General features: G+C 47.3%; 1 pseudogene; it reads left to right on the forward strand.

Annotated features, from left to right (window-relative positions):
- Positions 1-7777: 7777 nt before the first annotated feature.
- Positions 7778-10434, forward strand: LOC139659254 (uncharacterized; annotated as a pseudogene).
- The last annotated feature ends 961 nt before the right edge of the window (positions 10435-11395 follow it).

An 11395-nucleotide genomic window follows, 5' to 3' on the forward strand; every position in this document is an offset into this window, starting at 1 on the left:
CAGCATCACTAAACTGATCTTTGGTCCAGCTCTGATCAGCAACATAAGCGCTGAATAGGAACACGAGCACCCAGAAAATCTTCATCGTGAGGATGACACAGAGGGCATGCACAATGGTTAGAAGAGGCACAGTAGTTAAACAGCACAGCACACAACAAGGCTTTGATCAATTGGAATTAGTGCAGTTGAAGATAGTAGACTGTAGATCACAGCAGTTACTATTGAGGGCTGCAATTAGACTATGCTGTGGCGTCTATCGCCAATGAAGCAGGTGTGCTCTGGCACACAGAGTATCAACTTACTCTCAGTTATATCTGTCAGGAAGAATATTCTTACTAAAATGATCACGAGTGAACTGGACAGTTAAATGTATCACGCACTAATAGTTACAACTATTCAATGCAGCAATGAATTAAAGAGTTAGAAGAGGGAATGAGCACACAGGGTGCTTTAAAAGAAATCCTATGTGTTGTTTATTTGACAACAGGAGAATCCCCTACGTGTCCCATGGGGTTTTTGAACAGTTCATTCTGGTTCCTTTGAACCGATTTAAAGGTGAGGTCCTTCTGACCCCTACTGATCTTGCTTTGGTTGGTCACTGGGAAGAGTTTGTCTGTGATCTTCTGTGGGTCTGACCAATGGGGCAGGAATGTCTTGGAGACCCCCACTGGTTGACTGAAGGTGTCGCAGACCTTGTCCCCCACTTGGCGTTCAAGACTGATGGAAGACTTTTCTGTCCAGAGACTCAATGTCACATGTTCAGCATGAGCGCTTTGCAAGTCAAAGTCATTCACCACAAGGGGGCATTGTCCTTCAGAATGTGAAGGGCCCAAAGAGCACAAGAGTGTGTCTTGGTTGTGGAAGAACTCAGCAGGTGGCCATGGCTCTCGAGCCTGGCTGGTTTCATCTGGAGCTGAGTCAAGAAGGGCATCGTCAAGGATGTTTTTCTGAGCTGGAATATCCATGCACAGAGCATCGTACTGGTCTTCGTGGAACCACTTGTCGGGAATGGGCAGTGGCTCTCTGACCTGAGCGTAGATTTTCAAGCGTTTGAGGTCGATCAAGGCTTCAAACCGATCAAGGAGGTCCATACCAAGGATCAGAGGAAAAGTGTCCATCTCTGACACGTAGACGGGATGCATGAGGACCATGGGTCCAATTTTCAGCTCAACAAGCATCACTCGATCGATGTGGGTTTGGTTTTCCGTGAAACCTCTGATACTGAAATCACAATGGTCTATGTCGGGGTATCTGCCATTTGAAAACAAGGCTGTTTGCAGCTGGTCATACACGGAACTTGACATGACTGTCAAGTCAGCTCCTGTGTCCACAAGAGCATCACAGAGTAGAGAGTTTTCAAGCTTGGTTGAAAGAAAGGGCTTTCGCTTTGTACCCTTTCTGGTGAGGTTGCACAAGAACCGGCGGAAAGGCGGTCTTCTCTTCAGTGTTGCAACTTCAGCTTTGGCAGGCATTGGCACATTGTCTGGCCTCAAGTACAAATCATCATATGTTTCTCCAGGATCCAGGGTTTGGCTGTTGCCAATGTTAGGAATCACTGTCTGAGTTACACATGTGTTCTGTTTGGTTTCAGTTGTCGTAGGCAAGCCGGTCTTGGAGCGTTTATGCTCATTCTTTGGTGGATCATAGTCCACCGCCGCTAGTCATAACTGCTTACCTTTCTTTCCTCTGAGCATTTTCTCAAAAGCTCTGCAGGTGAATTCTTTACACATGGATCTCAATCTCATCATCAGCTGACATGTTGAATGACTTACCATGATCCTGGCTTTCTCTATGCGGTGCATCATTTTGGGATCGGTAACGATGGTGGCGGTGGAATGACCTTTGGCGCCACCTATCATTCTGGGATCCATAGCGATGATGGTGTTCATCTGGTCTCTTATAAGTCCTATCGTTACCGTAGTCTCGCGTTGACGGGCGGTTACGTACGGGCTGGCGTTCGTGTTGACCAGTTGGATGGTTTCCAGCTCTAGACTTACCTGACTGGAAGTCAGTTTGCTTGGAGCGAAACCTAGAATCTTTATTGTATGGTGAGCGCGATGGCTTAACGGCCATGGGCGGAGTGTGCGAGGTTGGCACATCTTCAAGTCGTAGGCCTGCGGCCTTTGAGTTGTCATTGTTAACAACATGGTGCTCAGCAGATTTACTCTGAGGCACTTTCAATTTATTGAACGCCCTAGTGGCAAGTTCGCGCAATTGGAGACTAGTCATTATGCTTTCGTCTGCAGCAACGCCTAGGTGGAGGCTGGTCGCTGGATGCAGATTGCGAATGAAGAGTTGTTTAAATGACTTTTCTTCTTCCATTCCTGGTTCATTCATATTACCGAAGAATGCCTTTCGCAAGCGGTGGTAATAGGCATGAGGTGATTCATTCTTGGACTGTTTAACAGTCATGGCGGTTATTAAGTCAGGTTCATTGTCACTGACATTTGAAAATTCCCGCGTCAGGGCCTGAGCCAACAAGTCGTAGTTAGCTTGGACTTCAGGGGCTTGACGTTCAATGAAGCTGTTGACCTCTCGACTGGAGGTGACTTTCAAGAGGTACACCTTGTCATCCAATTGTGCTTCTGGATGTCTCCGAAGGTAGTACTCCAACTGTCTGAGGTATGTCGCTGTGTCGTTTGAGCCACCCAGGACAGGGTTAAATTTCAAGATATTCCTAGCGATTTTGTCTAGGTCTCTTGTATGCATGCCCAGTGGGGCTGGAGGCTGATGACATTGATATGCATCTTCAAGATCCGCTCGGGGAGTCTGAGGAGGAGGGAAGGCTCCTTCCACCACTGGGATGGAAGTGACTCGGTCCGCCGTCGTTTCAACTGTACTCAAGCCATGGGGAGGCGCTCCGTTCTCATGACCTTCATTCATCAAGATGGTAGCAGGGAGGGCATCTTTCAAGATCTCCTGCCGCTTCGTCTTCTCAGATAAGATGAACTCATTCTCCTTTTTAGTGATGGCAAGCTCCAGTTGAGCTGCGTCATGCTTCTTTAGGAGGTCTTCATACTTACCTTTTGTGGTGGCACACTCCAGTTGAGTTGCCTCATGCTCCTTTAGGAGGTCTTCATACTTACCTTGTGTTTCTTGCAAGGCTTCCTTTTGTTGTTGAAGCTCATTCATGTATTTATTGCATGAATCGTTTTCCGCAGTATATTCGCATTTCACATCTCTCAGTTCTGTCTCGGTTTCCCAGGTTCGCTGGTGAAAGTGATTGAGATATCGAGTGAGTTGAGTGACCTGGTCTTTGAGCATTGCGATTTCGTCGCTATGGTGGGTCAGCTCTGCTATTTGTTTGTCTTTCATCTCAACCTGGGCTAGGAGGTCAGTCATGGCCATGGTGGCCTTCATTAGAGCTTTATTCTGCTTCTCTAATAGTTCTGACTTCAGGTCAGTATCATCTTTACTTTTCTCCATGTTCGTATGGTTGAGTGTGTCAGGTGGAACACTCACAAGTTGTTCCATGATAGGAAATTTTGGTGCCATTGTGTACTTCACTTATTGGTGGATCCAACTTTATATTAAGTGGGTCACAATAGAAACACTGCTTATCAAAACACTAATTAGAAATAATAGTGAATATGTGCATACGCAGGCAGGCAACAAGCATGCAGTTAAACAGATGGCCAAAGAATGCAGCAAGCCAAACTGTTAGAATAGTGTGCTATAGTTGCAAGGCTGCAATGAAAGTTTGAGGTGGGAGGTTGTCGATCCCGACTTAAAGTAGATTTCACAATTAAATTGGATGTTCCAATTGAATGAATGCAATTAGTGGAGAGGGCATGCATTCATATTACAGCTATCTGTGCTAAGGCTAACCAGGATGTTAGTGAGCACAATTTATTCAAGCAAACACTGGCTAATATAATACCACTGCTAAGGCAAGCAGGCCTTGGGCTATGCTAATGAGTGGGTTAGCAAGTCAGTCTGTTCAAGCACATGCAGCTAGCATTAGGCTAGTTAGCTTAGGCTAGGCTAATTAGGATGCTAGAGACACTATTGTTCAGTGAACTAGAGCTATGCTAAAGGCTAGTAGCTTAGCTTATGTGAGCATGCATAAAGGCTATGAGGGTGCTAGAAATCCCTATTGGCTTAAGAGAGCACGGCCTATGCTATGCTAAGGCTATTAGCTTACTGAGATGAGCATATGATAGGCTAGGCTAGGCTGCTAGGTTAAGCTAGGCTAGGAGGGTGCTAGCACACCTCACTCTGTAGTAAAGGCTAAAGCAATTAGCTTAGCCACAATGCTTGGGTGCAGGCCTGGTTAGTAGGCCTCTCTGAGCCAAGACACTCACACAATAGTATGCTAATGGTACCTAATCGTCTGATTAGTCACTTTAGGTGAAGTGCACTGCACTCACAATTTTGCCACAGAGGTGGGCTTACAATGAACTACAACCGACAGTTACGCTGTTCTCCACTGTGGGAGGTTGGCGCTGTAACGTGAGCGGTCTACTGCAACGTCACCACGGTGATGCACCAGAGGTGGAATTTATGCAGAGTGGTGGCACAGAGGCCGGCAAGAGAAGCGCTACACACAATAAATTTACTTATGGCCCTGTGGCTCACAGTGGTGATTGTGCGGCGACACTCGACCCGATTTTGGCTTAGTCTATTTGAGCATTAAGCAAGAGGGTCTCACTGAATAGCTTAAAACACAGCTTGAGAAGTTAGCTTGGCTACGAGCGCAGCTATAATGGCTATCTGTTGAGCTACTCTAGGGGTAAACACAGGTCTCCAGCTTTGAGTGTACAGCAACAAGTTACAAACTCATTCAATTACTCATTACAAGCGGAGATTCACCCAAATTACGTTCCATATCTGCGGCCCAGCAGAGACGATAAAAGTGGGCTAGACTTTTATCACCAAGGAACTTTACACCATGCGATCGCTTGGCTAAATCTATAGGCACGTCCGTATAGATCAGCACTTCAAAACAACAGTCTAGACAGAATAAGCCTAGTGACTAATGAGCTACACTCATAGCACTATTATCGGCTAGGATGCGGTACACGCATAATCAGGCGTTAATGCCTCAATCAACAGTATAATGGTGGATGCCACACAATACTGCAACATTAATATCACTGCACTAATAGTGTGCAACTTGAGCTGCTATTTTAACTAAGGCAATAGCCGCAGTCTTAAGCACTTTTCTTATGACAGGACAAGCATCATCAATCAGTACTCCCAGTACAACAAGCACATGAGTCACACCTATACCTTCTGCTATAAAATATGAACACTGAATATTGAGTTGATTGTGTGGGTAATTCAAGCAAATCCGCCACGGGCTGTGCCAGAAATGTATGGGCAATTCAAACAACTCCGCCTCACACGGGGCACCAGATATGTAGTGGTGATAGGTATTAATGGTGTCTGATATCAATATAATTTAGAGTTAGCTTCAATGAGAATTAAGAACGGGGCACCAGATAACAGACAGCATCAACAGGTCTCATCTGAAGGAGTGAATTCTCGGCATGTTTGAATTTAAACCCACACACTGAACACAGGAGGTGACTTTATGCAAGATAATATGTTTATTACTAAACTAAAGCACACTCAATAATCAGGTAAATACAAGTGAGTATAGTACAGTATATACAAAGGTATACCTATGAATTGTGATGAATCAATGGCAATAGGAATAGATGATCATGTAAATATGCAACACTGATAATTAAACCAACATTTCAGCAGACACAATCATGGAAGATGAGCAGTGGAAGACATGAGTCAGCAAGACAGGAATAAAGGGCGACAGTATAACTATCTGGAAAACTCAAATGAATCTTTGAATAACTGAATGGTCACTATAACTATAGGGAGCCGTAATAAGGTGTGTGATATGTGTGTGAAGTGGGAATGTAATGGAATAGCTATGTGTGATGTATGATATGATGCCCAGCGGACAATGATCAGTACATACGACACCAGCGAAGGTCCGGAGGAGATGAAGCACGCTGAGGCCGGGAGGCTGTGAGGAGTCTCGGCTCGATGAGGTGCTGGAGGATGAAGATCCGACGTCTGTTCAGTTGATCTCAGCAGGCCGCAGAGTGGAGCACGCAGGCTGGAGCACGCAGGCTGCTGGACAGGGCTGTGGGTCTCTCAAGGCTAACGCCGACCCACTCTGGAAGTTCCGATGATTCTTCAGAGTTAACCTCAGCAGGATAGCTGATAGTGAGGTTGTAGCAGGCAGGACACACAGACACACGTGCTGGTGTGTGTGTGTATTTGTCAGGCAGATAGGCAGGCAGCAAGGCAATCTTCACTGTTTCGGATGAAACAGGCTTCTACTTGGCTTGATGATGATGATGCAGTTGAGTCCGTCTTTGGAGACAAACTTTGGAACAAAGTTGTTGTCAGACTCCGTTAGCACACGTGTCGCGACCACGTAAAGTGCATGAAATCCACATTGGAAATGTGTGTGTTTGGTTTTGTTGTGATCAGTTGAGGGGTGTGTGCGTGGGCTGGCATGTCTAGTTTTACGGCTCATTACATATGCATGAAACCCTAATTTTGGTTCCCAGATCTATCCAATATAATTGACCGTCGTAACATTAACATTATTAAACTCAGCACAAATTCCTGAACACTTTAATATCAAACATGGCTATCGAAGCCCTATGTAAAGATAACGAAATTGAATAACGTAAATAACTATTATATAAAACATCACAGTTACACATAAAATTTGTCATATACATTAGAGTCCACCACAATGTGATACCCAAGGTTTCATGAGTCTGTATCAAAGATTTCTCTTGATTTTGGCAACATTCCAATGGGTGTCATCTCAGACTCTCTGTCTCTTTGGGGATTACCAAAGACAGGGCTGAGTGTTGGTGTTTTATGGTTATTTACCAGGTCTGGTCCTTGATATCAGCTCTTAGGGTGAAAATGGAGTGATTTACCAAGAGGTCAGTGGCCTCCTTTACGATCCAACCACTTTCCATCCACTTTCCTGATCCGTTATCAGGGAAGAGGCTCACACACAGGATGCAAGGCCCTTCCAGATGTGTGATGACAATGACGGTGTGGGTGCAGTTACTACACCGTCCTTCTCCGGTTCCCACTAACCTACGTAAACAAATCATCGACGGTAATTACATAGATCTCGCACGCCTTCTCATGCCTTCCCTCCACCAACCACCCGTCGATAGATTCCTTGAAGGACACGAAGGCACCCTTCTCCGCCTGAAAGAGGGAACACCCGCCCGTTCCAGAGAACTTACTCCCGCCGAGTTCGCATACGCCTTCTCTCTCTACAGAGACGTTCTCTGCTCTCAATTTCCCACCCGCCGCCAGGAACTTGACGACTACATGGCCACCGTCCTTAATCTGGCCCTCCGTTTCGGAGGCAACGGTTTTTACCAGTACCACATCCACTTCGCCTCCGAAGCCGCCGCCCGCCTTCAACAGTTTAACGAGGCCACATACTGGGGCGTTCTCGACACAGAAACCTACTGTTATATCTTCGCGGCCCGTGCAGCCCTTACATGCCCCCTTTGTGGAGCCCCGTCTCACCCAGCCTCTTCCTGCTCCATCCCCGCTCCCGCCGAGCCAAATCAAAACCGAACCAGGGCTTCAGCGTTCTCTCGACTGTCATCAGCGGCCCCACCAGCACCCATACCTCCAAAGCCTGTTTCATCTGCCCCATCCGTCACCTTCCCTATAACCAAGGGCATCGATTAAAAAAGGCAGGCCCGTCATGCACCAAGGAGGTCGCACCATATGCAACCACTTCAATGATGCCGGTTGCAATATGTCCCAGTGCCGCTTCCTCCACGTCTGCTCCTTCTGTGGCGGTGGCCACGCCCGCCTTGCATGCCCACACAACCCCACTCCAGCAGAAGCTAGGTAGGCACCTTTCGACACCTATTAACATCCCTGCCTTGGCAGCAGCTCTTCGCAACCACCCTGATCTAGCTTTCGTCAAGTTCCTCCTAAACGGATTTAAAGAAGGTTTCCACCCCGGAATTTCCGCACAACCTTCCATTTCTTTCTAGGCCAAAAATCTTCTGTCAGCCTCAAACGAGCCAGAGTTAGTCGATAGTCTGCTCGCCAAGGAAGTCAAAGAAGGCTTCATGATCGGCCCATTTGCTCATCCTCCTTTTCCTAACTTCCGCATCAGCCCCCTCGGTATCGCAACCAGGAAATACTCCGGAAAGAAACGCATCATCATCGATCTTTCAGCACCCCACGGCAGTTCCATCCCTAGCATCAATAGCTTGATTCCAAGCGAGGACTTCTCCCTTAACTACGCCACCATCAACCATGCCATTGCCCTCATTAAACTCGCCGGCAAAGGGTCGTGGCTCTCAAAAGCGGACATCACCAGTGCCTTCAAGGTTCTCCCTATTCACCCCGACTTCTGGCAGTTCTTCGGTGTCCGCTGGCGAGGTGCATACTACTTCGCGGTCAGGCTCACTTTCGGGTGCAAAAGCAGCCCCAAAATCTTCGACACCCTGTCCGAAGCCCTCTGCTGGATCCTGTCCAACAACCATAAAATTCCGTTCCTCGTCCATCTCTTGGACGATTTCCTTATCATTTCCCCTCCCTCATCACCACCCGCTTCTGGCCTGGTCACTCTGACTTCAGTTTTCTCCGACCTCGGGGTTCCCCTGTCTGCAGAGAAAACAGAGGGCCCCTCCACATCCCTTGAGTTCCTCGGAATCACTCTCGACACAATCCTGTTTCAGGCTTATCTCCCAGTCGAAAAGCTTAATCGAATCAGCCTTCTGATCTCCAATTTCCTGCTTGCCCCGTGCTGCTCCAAACGCCAACTTCTCTCCCTCCTAGGCCATCTCAACTTCGCCCTTCGCCTTTATCTCTCACCTGCTATCCATCGCTTCTTCCGCCCCATCTCTCTTGACCTCCATCTCCCTGGACAGTCCAAGCCGCGCCAAACTCCGTCTGTGGCTCAACCTCCTCGCCAACTGGAACGGGATCACCTTCTTTTATGATGACCACCTGACTCACCCGCATGACATCAACCTGTACACGGATGCAGCTCCTTCCGCCGGTTTTGGGGCTTTCTACAATGGCAGATGGTTCGCAACAGAATGGCCCCCAGAGCTCGCAAACGAATGCCAGGTCGCTTCCTCCGCTCTCTTCGAGATCTACCCCATAATGCCGCTGCTATTCTGTGGGGTCACGAATGGTCCCGCAAGGCCATCCTCATCTACTCAGACAACCTCGCAGTCGTTGACATAATCAACAAAGGACGCTCCAACTCTCCATCCATCATGCCGTTCATGCGCCGCCTTGTCTGGCACTCCGTTACTCACCAATATATTCTCCGCGCAGCTCATGTTCCCGGCCATTCCAACGCCATCGCTGACTCTCTTTCTCGTTTCTCGTTTCAGAAGTTCAGAAGCTTGGCACCTCATGCAGATCCCTTCCCAACGCCGGTTCCTCCATATTCAGCACTGACTTTCAACTTGTAAATCCTGTCCTAATACCCCTGATCGTCGAATCCCAGAACTCCATCATCAACAGCCTATCACCCACAACCCTATCATCCTACTGGACAGCTTGGAAACGTTTCCGCTACTTCCACGTCCAGCATAATATAACCTTCCCGTCATTCGATCTCATCACCCTGACTAGCTTCATTACCTACGCCCATTCCGTGATGGCCATCAAAACACACACCATCAAAGTTTATCTTAGCGGCATCAGCTTCTTCTCCAAGCTCATAACCGGCAGTCCAAGCCTAGCTTCCAGCCATCCCCAGATAACTTCACTCCTCAAAGGACTCCTACGTCAAGAGCCAGCAAAAGATCCTCGCCCCTTCCTCTAACTGCCGACTTACTGTCAGCCTGCATCCACACCATCCGCTCCGGATACAGCACTCCCCACGTAGCTCGAACCCTAGAAGCCATGTTCCTACTCGCTTTCTTCGGTTTCCTCAGATGCTCCGAATTCACCACCTCAACCATCCACTTCGACCCACGTCGCCACGCTTGCATTTCAGACTTGTCTCATCTTTCAGAAGACACCATGGTATTCTACCTAAAACAAACCAAAACCAATCAATCCGGTCCGCCTACACCCATCTTCTACTTCCAAGCCCAGTCGCCACTGAATCCCTTCCAGACTCTCGCAGACTACTCCGCGTTCCGGAAATCCCAGAACGCAACACCTTCAGATCCTCTCTTCATCTCCGAATCCGGACAAGTGGCTACTCGATTCTGGTTCCACCATCACCTCCGCCATGTACTCTCCTTGTCCGCCATTTCCCCCGTTCACTACTCCGGACACTCCTTCAGGATCGGAGCCGCCACTTCAGCCTCCAGCAACGGCGTCCCAGAACACTTCATTCAACTCATGGGCCACTGGTCTTCCCAAACATATCACCGCTACATCCGTTCAGATCTCAAAGATCTCAGATCCGCCCAATCTCATCTCCTTAAGTAACTGGAGGTTTTTGGGGGTCCGTCATTGCCCGGGCGCTGCAGCGGATTTCCCAAGAAGCCTCCCCACAACGCATGCGACTACCAGAACTACCTCATCATCGTCTTCAATAAATCATTTAAATACATCTTGTTGACGGTGTGGTCCTTGCTAGTGAATAACGGGTTATATCTTAGGCAAACTTAGGCAATATTATAATTTCCATAATAATGGTGATTTTGTAATTAACAAAACATGGAGTTATAATATATGAATATTTCAATAATTCATTTCTTTTTTTAAGGTGTCAAGTACTGGTCTATTGCTGAGCACTTTCCTTTGGACCGCCTTGAGCTGTGGAGCAGAGATGGTGTGAGTTGTATGTTTCCACAGGGATGTAATGCATATCATGAAAGTAGAGAGAATCGTTTGACATTGTCGCGTTATTTTAATAACAGAATTTTACATGCTGATGGCAGGTTTGCACAAAATGTAGAATATCTTTTTTGCTCAGTACATGTCTGAGATTGAACAGGTTCAGTCAAATGTATTGATAACATTAGGAAAAGGAGGTCGTACCTTCCATAAAGATAGTGACGTTGAACAATGAAGAATCTTTGAAGAAGTTGTTGGAGTTTGATGATGGGTATCGTTTCCTTAAACCTATTAGAGGAACCCCAGCTTTTTGGCAGACAGCACAGCATGACCTGCTAGCTTGTGTTCATCAGCTTGGTGTCCCTACTTGGTTTTGTTTTTCTTCTGCTGATATGCGGTGGACAAATCTTCTCTATAGTATTTTGAAACAGGAAGGTAGAACAGAGACAGTTGAAGACTTGGAGTGGGCAGACAGGTGTGACCTGTTGCGGCGCAATCCTGTCACTGCGGTGAGAATGTTTGATTTTCGGTGGCATTTTTTTTGAGGGAGGTGCTTATGTCTCCATCGCATCCAACTGGCAAAATAAAGGACTACTTTTATCGGGTGGAA

Source organism: Centroberyx affinis, unplaced genomic scaffold (assembly GCF_046629955.1).
Source record: "Centroberyx affinis isolate AG114_WGS23_722 - 3 ecotype Tasmania unplaced genomic scaffold, CSIRO-AGI_Caff_v1 ptg003055l_1, whole genome shotgun sequence".
Classification (NCBI taxonomy): Eukaryota; Metazoa; Chordata; class Actinopteri; order Beryciformes; family Berycidae; genus Centroberyx; species Centroberyx affinis.